The sequence below is a fragment of the Mauremys reevesii genome, linkage group 9, assembly GCF_016161935.1.
Source record: "Mauremys reevesii isolate NIE-2019 linkage group 9, ASM1616193v1, whole genome shotgun sequence".
NCBI lineage: Eukaryota > Metazoa > Chordata > Testudines > Geoemydidae > Mauremys > Mauremys reevesii.
In genome coordinates this window covers 46068387-46088865 of record NC_052631.1, presented here as the reverse complement: position 1 = coordinate 46088865, position 20479 = coordinate 46068387, and the positions used below count along the sequence as shown (strand labels likewise).

The following is a 20479-nucleotide window of genomic DNA, read 5'->3' as shown; positions in this document are numbered from 1 at the left end:
GTGCTCGAACCATGGCCCTGCCCCCCCTGCTCACCACAGCCCCTGCCCTCGCACCACCTCTTCTCCCCAAGCCCCTGCCCTTGAGCCTCCCCGTCTCCCTGAGCCCCCTGCTCATGCACTGCACATCCCCCCCCGAATCCTGCTCATGCACCTCCTCTTACAAGTGAAGGGGCCTGGTAGGATTTCCAGGTATTCGGTTTTTGACCGGAAAATCTGGTCAAAAGGGGACCTGTGCACTGTCCGGTCAGTACTGCTGACTGGACACCAAAAGTCCAGTTACCGCAGTAACTGCAGTTGGCAACTTCCGCTGGGAGGGCAAGAAGAGCAGCTGCTGCTGAAGGAGCTCAGGTGATGGAGAGAAGCTTAGTCTGAGGAACTGGCTCTGGCAGAGAGGTAGGTACTGGCCCCAGCCAGGGGAGGGATCCTGACAATGTGTGGCATTTGAGGAGTGGGGCTGGTGGCCGGGCTTACTGCCTGTGCTGCCCCATCCTGCCTTCTCTGATTCCCAGGGCCCCAGCTCTCTCTGGCCCTTCAGTCCAGGGACCAACTCCTGCTTCTGCCCTACTGTGCCACGATTGGGCAGGCGGGCAGGCTTCATGTTAGCTTGTACCAGCCCAGCTCTGGAAGTGGCAGGTGAGCCCTGGGGGAGAGGAAAGTGCGTGATTGGAGAGGGGGAAGAGACACACTGGGAGGCCTGTAGTGTCTGGTTTGAAAAATTGGAAAGTTGGTAACCCTACCCCTGGTCCCCCTGTTCCAGTGCCCGTTACATCCCCTAGGACTAGGTAGGGGCTGGTTTGCTCCTGGCACAAGTTAGAGTTGCTTCAGGGCTGCTCTGACACTAAAGGGGCCAATACAGCAGCAAGGGCTAGTTAGGGCACAAACCTGTGTGCATACCCCCCTGGGGCATGCCCCCTATATCTGGGGCTGCCTTGGAATCAATTGCATGGGTAGGGCAGATTTACAGCCTTTGTGCATTGCTGGAGTTGTACAAATGGGCTATAGCCAGGGCCAGGATCTGACTCATTGCATACAATCATGTACATAAACATCCTTTAAAAAAGGCAGCCTGTTCCCCACCCTTTGAATCTCAGAATTCTTGGCCAGGCAGGGCCCTCTGAATATTCCACGGGATCTTTGATCTGTAAATTTTGGCCGTGGGTAGGCTTTCTGATGTTTCAGTGTGTGGTCAATTTATACTGTAAAAGTGAAGATAAGCCATAGGGAAAAATAGTTTCCTGCTATTAAATCAGACATTAGCACACTTTATTTCTGATACTCCATTTTCATTTATCTTCAGTTTTCAATTTATTCTGTTAATGCACATTTGTTCATTGTCATGGCAGTCATGCACTGAGATCTATATGCAAAGCAGAGTGTAAATGATTTGCTTACCAACATCAAAGTGCAAAAAAAATGTATTCTTGATATTATATTTCTTGCTATTGAGTTACATATCTGTACATTCCTCTCCTGCAAAACCATTCACATTGCTGTACTTTTGGGAGGTAAGTCATTTCTGCATTAAAATCGGTGTGTAAAATACAGTTGATGGTAGATTTTCCTTCCAAAAGTCAGTGAAATTCAGTATTTGGTAATACTGAAATCAAGGTCAGAAAACTTCAGTTCTTTTGGTAGCTTTTCTACAAACACAAGAAATGTATTGTGTGATAATTATTATAGCTCTAAAAAGCATTGAGACACATAATTTATCATTGTGCAGACTGGGCCGGATCCATCCCAGAGTCAATGCCACTGGCAGCCATAGGGACTGTTTTGGCCCACTGTTACTATAAGCGAGTGTGTGAATGAAAAAAAGTGGCTTCACATTTGTTATTTGAGTTAGCTAGATTCAGGCTACCTTGGGTAGGTCTACACATGCTGCAGCCATACCTCTGATTGCACCGTAGACATGCCTTGGGTCAGGAGACATTGATTCTCTTCCTGGCTCTGCCACTGACCTGCTGTATGACTTTGGGCAAGTCAGCTACCTCTCTGTGCTTGTTTCCCCTCCCGCCCTTTTCTGTCTTGTCTACTGGTTTATATTGTAAGCTCTTTACGGCAGGGACTCTCTCGCATATGTATCAGTGTCTAACAGTGAGGCTCTGATCTCAGCTTACACCTTTAGTTGCTATTATAATACAACTACAGGCTTGTCGACACTCACACTTAGTTTGCCGCAGGCTGGGTGTATCTCTACCCCACACTAACCTGTCATATACTTGGTGTCTGTGTGGACCCTGCTGCCGCACACTAAAAGCTCAGTAGTGTGCTTTAATCTATGCCAGTTTCAGGGCAGGGTAGATCAAAGTGCATTATGGAGCTTTTAGTGCATGGCAGGCTAGTGTATATTTATAGCTCAGTTTGCTGCAAACTAAATGTATAGACAGGCCCTTAGAGCTGCTGCTACAGCATGTGCTGCTTGGAAGGAATTTTCTCTGCAGTGCAGGCCTTTGTGTTCTCTCCAGTACAGACCATGGCTTAAAAGTCACAATCTGTCTCTTCCGTTGCATCAGTGTTTCCATTGAAAACTCCCATTTTGGGTGGTGGTTATGATCATAATGAGTTACATCTGTATAGTGGCTTTCATCCAGCAAGAGGCCAGCAGAGAAACAAAGAGACGACTATGTATGATCTTTGAGTTTTCTTTTTGGTCTTTGAAAAAAAAATGTAATTAGAACGAACATAAAATTCTCAGCCTCTCATTTCACAGGGCTGAAGATATATTTTCCCTTTAAATAGCACGAACCACATAGGAGTAGATGTATCACAGGTTTACCATTTTGGAGATTGTTTTTAATCTAGGGACCATCCAAAAGATAGACAAGGTAGTTAGGTGCCTCAGTTTGCATTCAGCTGCTTATAGGTGGCACTGGTAACTGGCTAATTTAGTCTAATAATTTCCATGATAAGCCCTGTTTCAGTTGTTTATAATTTTGCCAAACTTTGACTCTTCAAGCGGTATTTTCTGTGCGGGGTGTCTGCCTTTTTTTGGAAAGTTTCAGCTAAAACTGTTCAGCTGCTCCCTAGAACAGGATTATAAACCTCTGAAAAAATGCAGCTCACATTTGCTCAGGTGAGACTTGTTAGAGGCTGCATTATTTTCAAAGATTGCATCTGCAGTGAACATACTCCAACACCACACGGCTCCCACATGCTGACGAGAAGGCACACGTGTCATCTCCACAGAGCAATGGAGCATGCTTCATTCGGGGGCTGAGCAGGACATCTCCTGCAAATATGCTGTTGCCAGTGCCAGGGGCTTGTGTGGTGCTAGGTACCAGAACCGAGAGCAGGGTGTCCCTTTGTTAGTGCCCAGGCATCATGGAGAAGGAGAAAGCAGCCTGATCTGAATGCAAAGGAGTGAAGAGAGGGCAAGGGGGAGACTGGGAACTGTCAGGGATAAGGAGCAGAGGGGAGAGGGAATGGCTGGGGATATAGGGACAAAAGGGTCTCTAACCACTAGAGAGATCACTCCTTTCCAGAACCTGGAATTGAACCCAAGATTCCAGAATCTCAGTATTCCTCTGAGGTCAGCAAATTGCCAGTGAGTTTTACAGCTAAGTGTCATCTCCCACTAATGGTTAGTCCTCATGGAGGATATCGGCCTACTACTATAATCAGTTGTTCTGTTAACTCAAGGGGTAGAGGTCTGTGCTGAGGAACTGAGGGTCCCAACTTTGCTAATAAGCCATGTGAGGATTACCATGTGTGGTAATAAAGCACATGATGGATTTAAAAAAAAGCTTTACAATATATTTAGGCCATTACATCCACACCAGAGAAGGACATTGAGTGATTTATCCACTTAAAAAGTGAATTAACTCAAATACTTACAACGTGCTTCACTTCAGCTGTTGGGACGGAAAGTCTTGTTTTTCTTGAGCGTTGTGTGGAATGCAATCTCCTTTTGCAGCTGCACTATCTGAAGTATGGAAGCTGTGCAGCCGGACTAAAGCACCTGGAAGGTAAGCGTGTCAGCCCTAAACCGTCACAACTTAAATCCCTTTCAAAAGCAAGCAGCTGTTTCTTTCTCTGGACAACGTCTGCCAAGTGTTTCCATTACTAAGACTCTCTTCTGTTTTCTCAGAAATTTCTCAATTTTGGGGCTGAAAATTTCCCAGCCAAATCCCTGTGCAAAGGTGAATTAAAAACCTGGGTGAAAAGATTCATCCTGTAACTTTTTGCATTGAATATTTTTTTTTCAAAAACATATATGAATAAAGTACCTAAGAGGAACATTTAGTGATGTGTACAATCAAGGTTGCATAAACCCTTTAATTTTAAGAGGTCACTTTTCAGCTGCTTAAGTGTTTCAATTACTTGTAAGGCTGAAATTTGGCAGGCTCAATCTCAGTCCAGGAGTAGCATTGCTGGGAAAGCTTGAGCAAAACTGGTTCATCCATTTTTGAAAACAGGGCAAAAATACTCTTTTCCTGCTGTAGAAGAAAAAATCAACTTCTGTTTAACAGCTATCATACCTCAGCAGTTTGAGGTAGAAACTTGGAGTTTGTCAGAAAGACACATCTTTGACGAAAGAACCTCCCTTCAGAGTCCTGGAGAAAATAGACTGTGATTTGTTAAAGATGCAAGAGTTTAAAAAGAAGTCTAGGATGCTCACTGAGGTTTGTAATGTGATCTCTTAATGGTCTGCCAATAACTCAGTTCTGTTTCCTTCTCTTGGATTATTGTGGGTGTGTTTGTTTCTATGGCTAGAGGGACATCAGCAACTTAAAAATCTCACTTCTGTTTTAAATATTTTGCCTATTACAGGAAACAATGAGGATTATCACTGAGAGGCTAGAAATAATTTTTTTTCAGTTTTACTTTGCGCATTTGACAACACTTGTGTTCAGTTCATTGTTGCCCCATCTAGTTAGTCAGTCTCCCCTGGTTTGTGTAGGTTGTTCTCACAGCAGTTGATTTTAAAAAGAGGAATATTGATTATAAAACCACACAATTTGTTGGGGACTCAGTGGCAGGTATGACACCTGAAATTCCTCTTAGCATATTTTGAAAACATCTAGATTTCGAGCTGATATAAGACATGGCCGCAGGCTAAGCCACTACCAACACATAAGTCAAAACTGCCTGCTTGAGTTCAGTGACTACGGTACTCGCTAGGCAGCATATATGTATTGTAATGAACCTGCTGGCTCATTCCTGGGCACTATTAACTCTCAGTTCAACAGCCAGGCAGTGGCAGGCTCCAGAACATCTGGAGTACAGGGAAGGGAGCAAACTTGAGAGGGAGATGGAGACTGTGTGAGAAGAGGAGAAGCAGCAGAGCAGAGAAGGCAGCAGATGGGAGCTTACAGTGGAAGAAGTTGGGTATAGGACAGTCTAGGAAGTGGGGCTGAAAGGTCTGAGATCTGGGCGGAGATGCATGCTGTTTATAGCCTGGGGCCAGCAGTAGCTATAGCTACAGAACACTGGTCTGCAGACAGGACAGTGCAGATGACTGGAAGGGCCCTAGGGGCTGGATTAGGAACTCCTTTGTCATAACTAGTAAAGTACCTGTACCTGGGGTATTTGCAGCGTTTATTTCTGGCAGCCCCAGCGAAGGAATCCTCAGTTATGCAAAACGTGTGAATGTTTTTGGGAACCCAGAGAGGGTTAGAGGCTGCAAAGGGTTTGGAGGGTACCGTTGCTGGGAGTGCTCTCATAGTGGCATGCTTAGCTCCCAGAGAGGACATGTCTTGTGTCACTTCAACAGCAACACTTCCTGCTAGCCCAAGAGCAGATTAAATAAGCATCAAACACAGCTCCAGGCTGAAGCGTTATGGAAGTGAAACTCCTGTGGGTTAAGAGGTTTCAGATGGGCTATTTGTGAAGAGATGCAGATGCTATTTTGCTGCACCACGGTTACCACCTGCCCTGTAGTCACTGGATCTTGCTCTCCTTTTGTAGAGTGGGACAAAGCAAACTGCCCGAGGTGTGGGAGCACTGTGCACACTGCTGGGTCCCTCTCCTGCAGCACTTCTTGTCCATGTTACTCAGCTCTTTGCTTGTGTGTATCATGCAGAGCAGGCAGACGAACAAGGCACTGAACCAGCAGAGCCAGTGCATTGGGGGCACGTTGCTGTCATGTTGTCTGGCTGATGCACAAAGGAAGGTGAATTGAGGGGGTTCAGGTGGTAGAGACACTGGCTGAGGATCTGCCTGCAGGGAGGGAGGAGTAGCATCAGACTACGCAAGCTCTCAGTCCAGGCAATATTTGTAGAGCAGCCCTCCAAGGTATATTTGGGGTAGCACACCAGCCCACCAGCGGTCTAGACAGGTGAACCTGACCAGTCATATTTATGCATGGGTAGGAATGGGCCAGCAATAGGGATTAGTATGCCAGGCAAATGGTTGCTTGTCGGGCCCATTTCAGGCCTGGGTAGGAGGCAGGTAGTTGGCTGGCAGATGTACAGAGGAGAGAAGTGGCTGTGGGGTTGTGGGGTGGCGGCCCGGTCTAGAAAAACTAAAAGGAATCCATTTAAAAATATGCGTTTAATAAACGTTACTGGCCCTAATTTTCTGTTGCCCTGTCCCTTGTCCAGTCATATACAGCAGTGCAAAATGTGCTCAAAACACAACTAAAATAAGCAAGGTAATGATTCACTGTTCACTGGAATAACTGACTGCACAAGAGTCAGGGAAATGGGGAATTTGTCCTGTAGACTTGAATTGTATTTTGTCTTTTTGTACTTTATATTTTTAATTTTTTTATTCTATTGAAGCAGCATCAAGCTTAGACATCAAGTTTTGCATTTCTTCTGGATGCCTTTTCTGCTGGAGAAGCCCTGTAATAACTTGACACTACATCTTCTCCCAGTTACAGTAAGCTGGCTGAGCTTTTATGGGCACAGTTTTTCAAAAATTTACTTCTGTTTTCCTGTAGTTTTACTCACAGCTTGTGGATTCTTAGTACTTGTGCCCATTTGCAAGATGTCCTCTTTGAGCATGTGTTAAATTTGCCCAAGAACTGAATAGACACTTGGCACTTAAGTTGTGGGCATGAAACAATAGTTCCCTAATGTACAAAGGTGAGAACCCCAGCAATAAAGGCACTGTCAGTGATATTTATTTAAAGGCATTTAGGCTGGAATACATTGCTCTGCAGGGACCTAAAAACGGAATGATTCTGAATATTTTCAATTGGAATGGAATCCATGTGCATTTGGAGGACAAAGGGAAAAGGATATTTGTCATACTGAAAGCTTGTGCAGTGGACATTTTTTATAAAAGACACAACTTCTATTAAAGTTTATCCTGACCTCACTTTTATCTACAATGCACTGCTTGCTGAATTGTGCTTCTATTGTTGTGAGCACTGAGATGAGGAAGAGTCAAGTTATAAGTAATTTAAGTATGAAAATTTCCTTGCAAGAAATAATGGGATCTAAGTGCAGTGCTACCCCATGGTGATGGGCTGGGATTAATTCAAGGCGTATTATGGAACATAGGCTGTAATTACTTTGCAAAGACTTTGAAGGGAAAGTGATCAGATGGCTGTAATCTACGAAGTGCCTTTGTAATTAAAGCACCAATCAACAATGGTGAATTGGAAGGATCACCAAATGTACAGGTTAGGGCTGTCAAGCAATTAAAAAAATTAACTGTGATTAATCGTGCCATTTAAATGCCTGTTCTCCCTTTCAGGTGACATTGTAAATAAGAAGTGGGCAGCATTATCTCCCATAAAGTAAACAAACTTGTTTGTCTTAGGGATTGGCTGAACAAGTAGTAGGACTGAGTGGACTTGTCAGCTCTAAAGTATGTAATAAAAAGACCCTACGCTTGTAAGTTGCACTTTGACAATAAAGAGATTGCACTACAGTACTTGTATGAGGTGAATTGAAAAATACTATTTCTTTTGTTTTCAAATATTTGCACTGTAAAAAGATAATCGGAAATAATAATATAAAGTGAGCACTGTACACTTTGTATTCTATGTTATATTTGAAACCAATATATTTGAAAATGTAAAAAAAAACCCTAAATACTTATAAATTTAAATTGGTATTCTGTTATTGTTTAACAGTGTGCTTAAAACTGCAATTAATCACCAATTAATTTAATTGAGTTAACTTGAGTTAACTGCGATTAATTGACAGTCCTAGTAGAATTATACAGAAACAAGATATGGCCTGGTGGGTAAGGCATTGGACTGGGACTCAGGAGATCTGGGGTTGCTTCACAGCTCTGCCAGAGACATACTGTATGATCTTGGGCAAGTCACTTATCTTCTCTGCCTTGGTGTAATAATAGGGTAATACTGCCTTTCTCCCATCCCTAGTCTGCCATGTCTTTTAGATTGAGATCTTTGGGTGTGCACAGCAGCTAGCACTGTGGTGGTCTTGATCTCATTTGAGGCTGCTAGTTGGTATTGTGACACAAAAATGGTAAGTAAAGTTGGAACTTTACTTCTTCTTCGAGTGCTTGCTCACATCGATTCCAATTAGGGGTGCGCGCGCCGCGTGCACGTTCGTCGGAAGATTTTTACCCTAGCAACACTCGGTGGGTCGGCTGGGCGCCCCCTGGAGTGGCGCCGCTATGGCACCAGATATATACCCCTGCCAAACCATCCGACCCTCAGTTCCTTCTTACCGCCCTTGTCGGTCGTTGGAACGGTGGAGCGCAGCTTAGCTGACCTCCACTTCCCTAGCTACTCATAGTTCTCTCGTTCCTTGTTGTGTATATAGTTAAAAACTTTTTATATAGTTCACTTTAGTTTATTACTTTATAGTATATTTAGTATAATAATAGTTAAGAGGGGTTTGGGGAATAGCTCCTTCCCCACACCCGGTGCCAGGGCCCATGCCCGGTTCACCAGGTTTCAAACCATGCTCGGCCTGCCGCAGGCCGATGCCAACAGGAGACCCGCACGACTCCTGTCTGAAGTGCCTCGGGGAGTCACACCTGAGAGCTAGTGCCAAATTTGCAAGGCTTTTAAGCCAAGAACAAAAAAGGAGTGGAACATTAGGCTAAAGCAGCTCCTCATGGAGGCGGCTCTCACCCCTCAGCCTTTGGCACTGAGCGCTGGTCACTCTTCGAACAGAAGCACCTCCTCGGCACCGGACCGCGCCGGTACGGCCAAGGCTCCTCAGCACCACCCGTCGCTGGCACCGAGGCCGGATCGACACCGCTCCCTGTCCCCGAGGTCGAGAAAGACTAAGACTCCTGCTGCTTCCGTGCCACCTGCACCGCAGCCAGAGAGCTCGTCCAAGTCGGACCGCCCGGCGCCGACACCCGCTGCGGCACCGACGACGTCTGCACCATCGATTCCGGTCCCACAAGGGCCGTCAAGGCCGGTGCCTGTCAGCTCCCCGGCTAGACCCGTGGTAGAGCTTAATATCCCGTCCACGCTGGAGATGTTCTCAACGGCGAGGGATCTGATTTTGATGACAGAGTCGATGCTGCCTCCGCCCCCGGCACCGCCGGTGCGGGCGATACAGTCTATAGGCAAGCCGGCCTTGATTCGGCCACCCTCTGTCGGCACAGTAGACTGGCACCGTTCTAGATCACGGTCCCGCAGACGTTCCAGGTCACGACGGCGCTCCCGCTCCCGTCGCCGCTCGCAGTCCCAGCACTGTTCTCCTCTGCGGTACCGGTTGCACTCGCGGCTCCGGTCGGCATCCCGGTTGCCGGCCCGATATTCTCGGCACCGCTCCAGCTCCCGGCACCGCTCCAGGCACCGTGACTCCCATAGCCGCTCCCGACGCCGAGCCTCGAGATCGCGGTCGACCTCCCGGTACCGTTCCGGTCGCAGGTCCCGATCTTGTTCCTGGTACTGGTATGCCTCCCGGTATTGGTATCCGGTGCCGAGTAGAGCTAGGCCTGCTAGAGACATGGACTCTGCTCAGGGCCTCTCCGCTCCTCCATGGCCTTCCAGGCATGCTTCAGAGTCGTCCCGTGCGGACAGCTATTATGTGCAGGACCGCGAGTCTGATGTGCTCACCGGGGTCTTCCAAGAGGCACAGGCCCAGGACCTAGGCCCACACCAGTGGTCCTTCTGGATGCCTTGGGCGTACCACCAGGCCCAAGGGGCACCAGTAATCCCATCCCGCTCGGCACCATCAGAGCACCGGGTGCCAGAGGCGACAGTCAGCCGTCCGCCTCCCGCGGGTACGGAGGAAGCTCCAGTCCACCCACCGGACTCCCCAGTCCCACTGGAGCAGGAGGTTGCTCAGGAGCAAGAGGCCACGCAGGACCCTCTCATCCCAGGTGTCTCCTCTTCCTCTTCTCCAGACGAGGCGGTGGCAGGGACATCTTCCTCGGGCCCTCCTCCAATCGACCTGAGGGCCCACCAGGACCTCCTCAGGAGGGTAGCACTCAACATGAACCTCCAGGTAGAGGAGGTCCCAGAGGTGGAGGACCCGGTGGTGAGCATTCTGTCGGCTGATGCTCCCACCAGAGTGGCCATACCGTTTATTCGTACCATCCAAGCCAATGCAGACACTATATGGCAATCGCCGGCCTCCATCCCACCTACGGCCAGGGGAGTCGAGCGTAAATATATGGTGCCCTCTAGGGGGTATGAGTATTTATATGTCCATCCTCCTCCCTGCTCACTGGTCGTTCAGTCAGTTAATGAGAGGGAACGCCATGGCCAGCAGGCGACAGCTCCAAAATCTAAGGAGGCTAGGCGAATGGACCTGCTCGGCCGTAAGGTGTACTCGGCGGGCGCCTTACAGTTCCAGGTGGCGAATCAACAAGCCCTCTTCAGCCGCTATAATTACAACACATGGGTGGAGGTGGGGAGATTTACGGAGCTACTCCCTCAGGATTCCCACCAGGAGTTCGCGGCCTTCTTAGAGGAAGGAAAAAAGGTGGCCAGAACTTCCCTCCAAGCCTCGCTCGATGCAGCCGACTCAGCAGCCAGGACTCTGGCCTCAGGTGTTGCCATGAGGCGTATCTCATGGCTTCAGGTTTCCAACCTCCCACCCGAGTTGCAGTACACCATCCAGGACTTGCCGTTCGATGGTAAAGGCCTCTTCTCGGAGAAGACTGACCCTGGGCTGCAAAGCCTGAAAGACAATAGGGTCATAATGCGTTCGCTAGGCATGCACACGCCAGTGACCCAACGCAGACCCTTCCGCCCCCAACCTCCCCGTCCGTATTTTGTGCCTAGAAACAGGCAGGACTTTGACAGGCGGCGCAGCTGAGGTGGGCGTAGACGCCAATCAGGACCCCAAAGGGGCCAAAATCAAGGTCCCTCGAAACCACCAGCGGGACCAAAATCTAACTTTTGAAGGTGTGCCCGAGGACAGCGTACCAATTACAGACCAGGATCTTTCTCCTCCCTTCTCCAACTGTCTCTCCTATTTCCTCCCGGCGTGGTCCCAGTTAACCTCGGATCTCTGGGTCCTACGCACGGTGGAATATGGATACCACCTCCAATTTGTTTCAACCCCGCCCTCCCACCCTCCCACCCCATCCCTCTTCAGGAACCCCTCTCACGAGCAATTCCTCTTTCAAGAGGTGCGGTCGCTCCTCGCCATGGGGGCTATAGAGCAGGTGCCAAAGAACGAAAAGGGCAAGGGGTTTTACTCCCGTTATTTCCTAATCCCCAAGTCAAAGGGTGGTCTCAGACCCATCCTAGACCTGCGAGGACTCAACTAGTTTATGGTAAAGTTGAAGTTCCGTATGGTATCCCTGGGGACCATTATCCCGTCCTTGGATCCTGGAGATTGGTACGCCGCCCTCGATATGAAGGACGCATATTTTCATATTGCCATTTTTCCTCCGCACAGGAGGTACCTCTGTTTCGTAGCCGACCATCAGCACTTCCAGTTCACAGTCCTGCCCTTTGGCCTTTCCACAGCCCCAAGGGTATTCACAAAGTGCATGGCCATGGTCGCTGCATATCTCCGCCGACGTCGGATACACGTGTTTCTGTATCTGGACGATTGGCTCCTCCGGGGGACCTCCGAGACACAAGTCGCCCAGCATGTGGGCGTCGTCAGGGACCTATTCACTCGTCTAGGCCTGGTGATCAATATAGAGAAGTCCTCTCTAGTTCCCACACAGAGGTTAGACTTCATAGGAGCGACCCTAGACTCCAATCTCGCCAGTGCCTGCTTATCACAGCTGCGGTTTCAAGCAATGGCAACAATCATCCGCGGTCTGCAGAATTTCCCGACGACCTCGGTTCGCACTTGTCTCGGTCTCTTGGGCCACATGGCAGCATGCACGTTCGTAACCAAGCACGCCAGGCTCTGCCTCCGTCCGTTACAAACTTGGCTCAACTCGGTATACCGCCCGAGCAGGGACTCAATAGACACAATAGTCACCATTCCCCCGAGCACTCTAGGCTCTTTAGACTGGTGGCTGACTCCCTCCCTGGTGTGTGCAGGGCTACCGTTCCATCTGCCTCAGCCCTCAGTGTCCCTGACGACGGATGCGTCTTCTCTCGGCTGGGGCGTGCACCTCGGGAGCCTTCGTACGCAAGGTCTTTGGTCATCTCAGGAGCTGACACTTCACATAAATGTCCGAGAACTGAGAGCAGTCCGCCTAGCGTGCCAGGCGTTCCTGCAACATTTACAAGGCCGCGGTGTCTCAGTGTTTACGGACAACACAACGGCCATGTACTATATAAACAAACAGGGAGGGACTCGATCTTCCCCCCTTTGTCAGGAGACCATCAGACTCTGGGACTTTTGCATAGCCCACTCGATAGACCTAGTAGCGTCCTTTCTCCCGGGGGTTCGGAACATTCTGGCGGATCGACTGAGCAGGTCATTCCTCTGCCATGAGTGGTCGATACGCCCGGATGTTATTCATTCGGTTTTCCAGAGGTGGGGATTTCCCCACAGAGACCTGTTTGCTTCCCGCGAGAACAGGAAATGCCAGATGTTCTGCTCCTTCCAAGGCCTCTCACCGGGGTCGATCTCGGACGCATTCCTGATGCCGTGGATGAACCGGCTGCTTTATGCCTTCCCGCCATTTCCGCTGGTTCACAAGGTCCTGCTGAAACTCCACAGGGACAGAGCGCACCTAATCTTGATCGCTCCAGCGTGGCCCAGGCAGCACTGGTACACCATGCTACTCCATCTGTCACTAGCCAACCCGATTACCCTGCCACTCCACCCAGACCTTATAACGCAGGACCACGGCAGTCTTTGCCATCCAGACCTGCAGGCCCTTCACCTCAAGGCATGGCTGCTGCATGGCTAAACCAGTCAGAGTTGCATTGTTCTGCCTCATTACAGCAAGTACTCCTGGGTAGCAGGAAGCCTTCCACCCGGTCAACGTATCTGGCCAAATGGAAGCGTTTCTCCTGCTGCTGCAGGACACACAGTGTTACCTCCACTGAGGCCTCAATCCCAACCATCTTGGATTACCTCTGGTCCCTCAAACAGGAGGGCCTGGCGGTATCTTCGTTGCGGGTACACTTGGCGGCCATCTCTACCTTCCATCCAGGGGGGAGTGGCCGCTCCGTGTTCTCACACCCTATGGTCTCTAGATTTCTTAAGGGCCTGGAGCGCCTATACCCACAAGTACGACGCCCCGCCCCAACATGGGACCTCAGCCTGGTTCTAACCAGACTTATGTTTCCCTCATTTGAGCCGTTGGCAACATGCTCCTTGCTATACCTGTCCTGGAAGACAGCTTTTCTCGTAGCCATTACATTGGCTAGGCGAGTCTCTGAGCTTCGGGCTCTCACGGTGGACCCACCGTATAGTGTGTTCCACAAGGACAAGGTGCAGTTACATCCACACCAGGGGCGGCTCTAGGATTTCTGCTGCCCCAAGCAGGGCGGCACGCCGCGGGGGGCGCTCTAGCGGTTGCCGGTCCCGCGGCTCCGGTGGACCTCCTGCAGACGTGCCTGTGGAGGGTCCGCTGGCCCCGCGGCTCCGGTGAACCTTCCGCAGGCATGCCCGTGGATGCTCCACCGGAGCCGCGGGACCAGCGGCCCCTCCGCAGGCACGTCTGCAGGAGGTCTACCGGAGCTGCGGTCCCAGCGGACCTTCCGCAGGCATGCCTGCAGGAGGTCCGCCGGAGCTGCCTGCCACCCTCCCGCTGGGATGCCGCCCCAAGCGCATGCTTGGCGCGCTGGGGTCTGGAGCCGGCCCCCCGGTCCACACCCAGCATTCCTCCCTAAAGTGGTATCGGCATTCCATGTCAACCAGGATATCTTCCTTCCGGTCTTCTTCCCGAAGCCGCACTCATCACGATGGGAGCAACAATTGCACTCCCTGGACGTCCGTAGAATGCTCGCATTTTATATCGAGCGGACAAAATCATTTTGTAAAACGCCCCAGCTCTTCGTCGCAGTGGCAGACCAAATGAAGGGTCTACCTGTCTCATCCCAGAGGATCTCATCGTGGGTAATGGCATGTATCCGTACTTGTTACGACTTGGCTCATGTACCCTCGAGCCACCTCACCGCACATTCTACCAGGGCTCAGGCTTCATCTGCCACCTTCCTGTCTCGTGTACCTATCCAGGAGATATGTTGTGCGGCTACCTGGTCTTCGGTCCACACCTTTGCTTCACATTATGCTCTGGTCCAACATTCCAGAGATGATGCAGTCTTTGGCTCAGAAGTTTTGCATTCTGCGACATCTCACTCCGACCCCACCGCCTAGGTAAGGCTTGGGAATCACCTAATTGGAATTGATATGAGCAAGCACTTGAAGAAGAAAAGACGGTTACTCACCTTTGTAACTGTTGTTCTTCGAGATGGGTGAGATTCTCTGGCCTGCATTGTGCAGGAGGTCAGACTAGATGACCATAATGGTCCCTTCTGACCTTAAGTCTATGAGTCTATGAGATGTGTTGCTCATATCCATTCCAAACCCGCCCTCCTTCCCCACTGTCGGAGTAGCCGGCAAGAAGGAACTGAGGGGCGGATGGGTCGGCAGGGGTATATATCCGGTGCCATAGCGGCGCCACTCCAGGGGGCGCCCAACCAACCCACCGAGTGTTGCTAGGGTAAAAGTCTTCCGACGAACGTGCACGCGGCGCGCGCACACCTAATTGGAATCGATATGAGCAACACATCTCGAAGAACAACAGTTACAAAGGTGAGTAACCGTCTTTTTCCCCTTTTGTAGCTCACATGTACATATAGCTTTATGCCCTCTTTCAGATGAAAGGGTAGCCTGTCTAATAGCAAACATGGACTTTTTCCACTGATGTGGTTGTTTATTTTCCTCTAAGCTTTTCCCTTCCCCCTTGCTTTCGATGTTTGCATTTGGCTGCCCTTAGTTAGGGCAGTGGTTTCCAAACTTGTTCTGCCACTTGTGCAGGGAAAGCCCCTGGTGGGCCGGGTAGGTTTGTTTACCTGCCACGTCTGCAGGTTCGGCCGATCGTGGCTCCCAGTGGCCGCAGTTTGCTGCTCCAGGCCAATGGGAGATTCTGGAAGCAGCGGCAAGTACATCCCTCGGCCCGCGCCGCTTCCAGCAGCTCCCATTGGCATGGAGCAGCGAGCCGTGATCGGCCGGACCTGCGGATGTGGCAGGTAAACAAACTGGCCCGGCCCACCAGGGGCTTTCCCTGCACAAGCGGCAGAGCAAGTTTGGGAACCACTGAATTAGGGTATAGAGCTGCATTTGCAATGCAAGAGCTAAAGATTGTTTCAGCATTTCAGGGTGTTATGATCACTTTACTGTAAAAAGCCCCTGCAGGCTGATTCTCAGCCTGGAAGGGAATTTTATTATAAAACTGAAAGATGAAGAAAAAAATCAGTTTTGTTTTGTTTTGTTTTTTTAAATCAGCCAAGAGGAACAAATAGCTATATTTGGCTCCAGATTTTTTTTTTGCTTGTGTCTGGAGGAAAAATGACTGATTTCTACAAGCTGGCTTTTCCCAGGCACTAATTCTTTAGCCCTCTTAGCACCACACTTATTGCGCAGTCTTGGGGTTACATTTTCCACTCACATGGCAAGAAACTAAAGTGGAACAATCCATATGTGGTGTCCGTTCACATGCTATACGGATGCTGCTACTCTGGGCAAATGCTCTTCATTAGCTATGAAAGGTTTATCTTGACTGCTGGCTAGTATCTAACAAGTTTTCTTGACAGGAAAAGAGAAGTGCATATTGTAAATAAAACTGGTTGAAAATTTGAATTTGAAAAATATGATTTTGGTGAAAACAAGTTTTTGTAGAAAAATGTAGCTTTTATTACATCTTTGAAGGTAGATTTTAAACCAAAATTAAAATGTTAATTTGTTTCATTTTGAATTCAAATTGTCACTTTTTTAAGCCATAATGTTCAAAATTTCAAATTTTAATTTCTCACATTCCCCTCTCTTTTTGGCACTGAATAATGTCCAGGGATTTTTCACTTTTTCCATTGAAATGTTTCCTAAATTGGAGAAATTCTGAAAAATTAGAGTGGCAAAAGGGAAAATGAAAGTGTAAAATTTTTACCATTCTCTAAGGCTATGTCTACACTACAGCTTAGGAAGGAGTACTGTGGAAAGGGATCTGGGGATCATTGGGAATTACAAAGTAAATATGAATCAACAGCGTTACACTGTTGCAAAAAAAAGGCAAACATTATTCTGGAATGTATTAGTAGGAGTGTTGTAAGTAAGACACAAGAAGTAATTCTGCTCAACTCTGTGTTGATTAGGCCTCAACTGGAATGTTGTGTCCAGTTCTGGGCACCACATTTCAGGAAAGATGTGGACAAATTGGAGAAAGGCCAGACAAGAGCAACAAAAATGATTAAAGGTCTAGAAAACATGACCTATGAGAGAAGATTGAAAAAAATGGGTTTATTTAGTCTGGAGAAGAGAAGACTGAGAGGGGACGTGATAACAGTTTTCAAGTACATATAAGGTGGTCACAAGGAGGAGGGAGAAAAATTGTTCTTCTTACCTCTGAGGACAGGACAAGAAGCAACGGGATTAAATTGCAGCAAGGGAGGTTTAGGTTGGACATTAGGAAAAACTTCCTGTCAGGGTGGTTAAACACTGGAATAAATTGCCTAGGGAGGTTGTGGAATCTCCATCACTGAAGATTTTTAAGAGCAGGTTAGACAAACACCTGTCAGGGATGGTCTAGATCAGGGGTCACTGACACACAGAAAAAATCAGTTGTGGGCCACACACAGCCCTGAGGGGTTGCAGAGGTTCAGGGCTTCCGCCCGCAGCAGGGCAAGCTGGTGCTAGCGGCGCCAGCCCTGTGGGGGGGGGGCACAGAGGCGCAGGGCTTCCCCTAGGCTCTGGGGTGGGGCCATAAATGAGGGGTTCAGTGTGTGGGATGGGGCACCAGGCTGGGGCAGGGACGGGGAGTTGGGGTGCAGAAGCGGGTGTGGGGTCTAGCTGGGGGTGTGGGCTCTGGGGTGGGACTGGAGATGAGGGGTTTGGGGTACAGGGGGCTCTGGGCTGGGGCAGGGGGGTTGGGTGTGGGTAGGGGTGCGGGCTATGGGAGGGAGTTAGGGTGAGGGAGGGGGTTCCGACCTGGGACAGGGTGTACAGGGTCCAGCCGGGCAGCGCTTATCTCAGGCGGCTCCCAGTCTGTGGTGCAGCAGGGCTAAGGCAGACTCCCTGTCTGCCCTGCTACGTGCTGCTCCCAGAAGCGGCCGCCATGTTCAGCTCCTAGGCAAAGGGGCTGGGGGCTCTGTGTGGTGCATGCTGCCTGCAGGCCCTGCCCCCGCAGCTCCCACTGGCCAGGGTTCCCCAGCTTCCCTGATCACCCCTGCGCCTAGGGCCCACCAGGGACATGCCAGTCGCTTCCAGTTGCAAATAGGAGTGGAATGTGTATAATGTCATAGCAGTTGCAAATGGTAGCAGAGATACTGTAATTTGTATTTCAGTAACACCTATTCATCACGTTTATTATGGCAGTGCCTAAGGGCCAACCAAGAATGTGGCCCCATCAAGCTAGGCACTGCACAGACAGTAATAGATGGGCTGATAATCTAAATAGACCAGATACACAAAGAGCAGGGGAAATGATGGAACCTACAAGCAGAGTGAAAAATGGGATGGCAGAAAATGTTGTGTAAGTTCCATGATTTTTTGGTGGGTTTACTTTGGAGAGTAAGAGGGGTAGATACGGAGTGAAGCAGAGGTGAAGAGATGGTCAGGGAAGGAGAGGGCTGTAACAAACAATCGATTAGCACAGGCCAGAGAAAATCAAGTCAAAATGGTAGAAAGTTGTCTGAATGAATGTCCAGAAGTCCCTGCTTTGGCTGCTTCTGCTCCTATGGGCTGGAGTCTCTGGCTAGCTGCTCCCTGCAGTCCTCCCCCGCTGCCCCTGGCTTTATGGTGATGATGATGGTGGGGGATGAGTCACCAAGACAAGGGAAGGGTGGCAGCTAAGCGCAGGTCTCCCCAGGCCCAGTCCAGTGCCTTACCATAAGATGATCGGTCTTCATGATTGCTGTACGGAATTAGTACCGCAAACAAATACAACTCATTCTTCAATATGGAAATCTTCTGAAGATCACTCCACCACTTATCTGTTCTGTATGGTCACTGTACAGCAGAAAACAGTGGCTTTCTTGCTAAGAGAGGCATGATCTTGTGGTTAAAACACAGGGCATTTGTATTTGTGAAAGAAAGCAGGTTGGCTTACTAATAGCAGATAGATTGAATTAATATAATTCCTTTGTTTCCCCACAGAACAAATATAGCATAAGGAGCAGCAATGCAAGATTCCACCAATATGCCTCAGACTGCAGAGGAATTTGAGGATTTCATTCATTAGTCTCTGAGGCCTTGCAAGAAAAGTTGCAATTTGGATACAGCTTTTAGTGACGTGGCCATTTGTCTAACAGGAATTAGAATGAACCCCCTTCCCTGACTGTTTCACATAGAGCACCACTCAGTAGTAGATCACAACTGAGACACTTCATATCCACTTGGACTGCATTGAAGGTAAGCAGATCTTGTCACATTTTACTTTCCAGTAAGTTTAGTGCCCTGTGCATTTTCACTTCATCTGCCTGCTTAGTACGGTAATCAGTTATGTACCATCCTTCTGCTTAGATTCAGTTCCTCCCAGCAGGGTTCAATCATTCACCTGGGATTTCGCCCAGACAAAACCTCAAACTGCTAGGAACTGTGACTTTTTCAATGTAATCCTTATTACTTATAATGTCAAGAAAGGGCAAAAAGCCTTCTGCAGTTGGGAGTTTTACTACAAAAAGTCTTAGACTATAGTTATAAAACGTTGCCTTTAAATCCAAGTGCAGCTTGGGTGTACTTTTTCCTGTTTGATCGATTTTTGAATTAACTTTCTTTCCTTCCCTCCCCCTTTCTGTACAAAGATGACAGAATATAAAGTTAATTCTAGCTCGATGGGAATCTATGTTTAATGTCATCCTGTATTCATGGACTCTAGTGTATTCCCACTGTATAGGTTAATTCAGATTAGCTCAACAGTTCCAGACACTGATGTTCACAAGTAGGCAAATCTAATTCAGATAGCGTGGTGCAGTTCTATTAGTGCAACTAGTCAAGCATTAAATAACCCCCAACCCCAGTTTAAAAAAAAAAAAAGCCTGTGGCTAAAAAATGCCTAGAAACCAAGTATTGGCTTTTCTATGTAGAGATTCAAAATGTACAAAACCAGTATTCGCTTTATCTCACCTATTTCCCCCTCTTCTGGTACATAAACCTGCAAGTTACATGGGAAAATGCAACATACCTGGAACTTTTGTTTCCTAACAATAGGATCTCAGGAAGGTGAATGAAATCGTGGGTACTTTTTAATTTACAGCCAGTATGGGGAAGATTTTGGAATACAAGCCCCCATTGAAAATCACTAGGACTGTGCCTCTAAATCACAAATGCTCCTCTTAAATTAAGATGGAGAATTAAAATACTGCAGATTTGTTCATGTTAGTCTCTGATGCAGTCTCTGATGCAGTTTGATGCTTTGTGCATGCTTGTAGGGCAATTAGGCTTTAATAGATATCACGGCAAAGTAATTTTTATATTAACTCTTGACCACCCGCACTGAGGGCACACAGCACAGATTTCTATCCCAGACTCCCTTCAGATTATGATTTGGGCCCTGCATGATGGTTAGTGGGCTAGATCCTGAACTCCTGGTGGACAAGATCATACTGCAATGTGAAAGTACTGGCTAGGACCAGGAAAGAAGAGGTTAAATAGTTTTCTCCATTTGTTACATTAACTTTTAAAAATGTTTTGTAAAGCTTTCTGGCACTTAGTGACCCGGTTAGCACTCTGGAGTTGGCAGGCTCAGGCTGGCACATGTGGGGCAGGGTGGGTAATCAGGAGTCCCTGCTAGCCTGCAAACACAACTCAGTGCAGGCTGAAGCTGTTCTAACTTGTGCTGTGTGCCCTCTGTGGTGTGGAATCCCCCTGCCTTTTTAGGGGAAATGGGTCTGCCCTCTGCCTCCTCCATGGGAGGGCACCTCCACCTCTTACTTGATAGAAGACTTCAGAGTTGAAATCTATAGTTTCCTCTCCTTTGGGTGGAGTATTTCCACCTGGGGGCACCCCTGTGATAATTGGGCCTATGAATTTACTCTCCTAATATAACTCATGGCATGAGTGTGTTA

At 48.6% G+C, this 20479-nt stretch overlaps 1 long non-coding RNA gene across 2 annotated transcripts in view; it reads right to left on the bottom strand.

Annotated features, from left to right (window-relative positions):
* Window positions 1-20479, bottom strand: part of LOC120371701 — a 72425-nt gene that overhangs the window by 5401 nt on the left and 46545 nt on the right. The window contains exons 3-4 of one of the 2 annotated variants that reach the window (XR_005584530.1): window positions 3835-3958; window positions 1277-1640 (exon numbers count right to left, since the gene is read on the bottom strand). This is a non-coding gene — a long non-coding RNA (uncharacterized LOC120371701). Of the gene's footprint in view, window positions 1-1276; window positions 1641-3834; window positions 3959-20479 lie in introns of those variants that run through there. The other variant, XR_005584532.1, reaches the window with a different exon arrangement.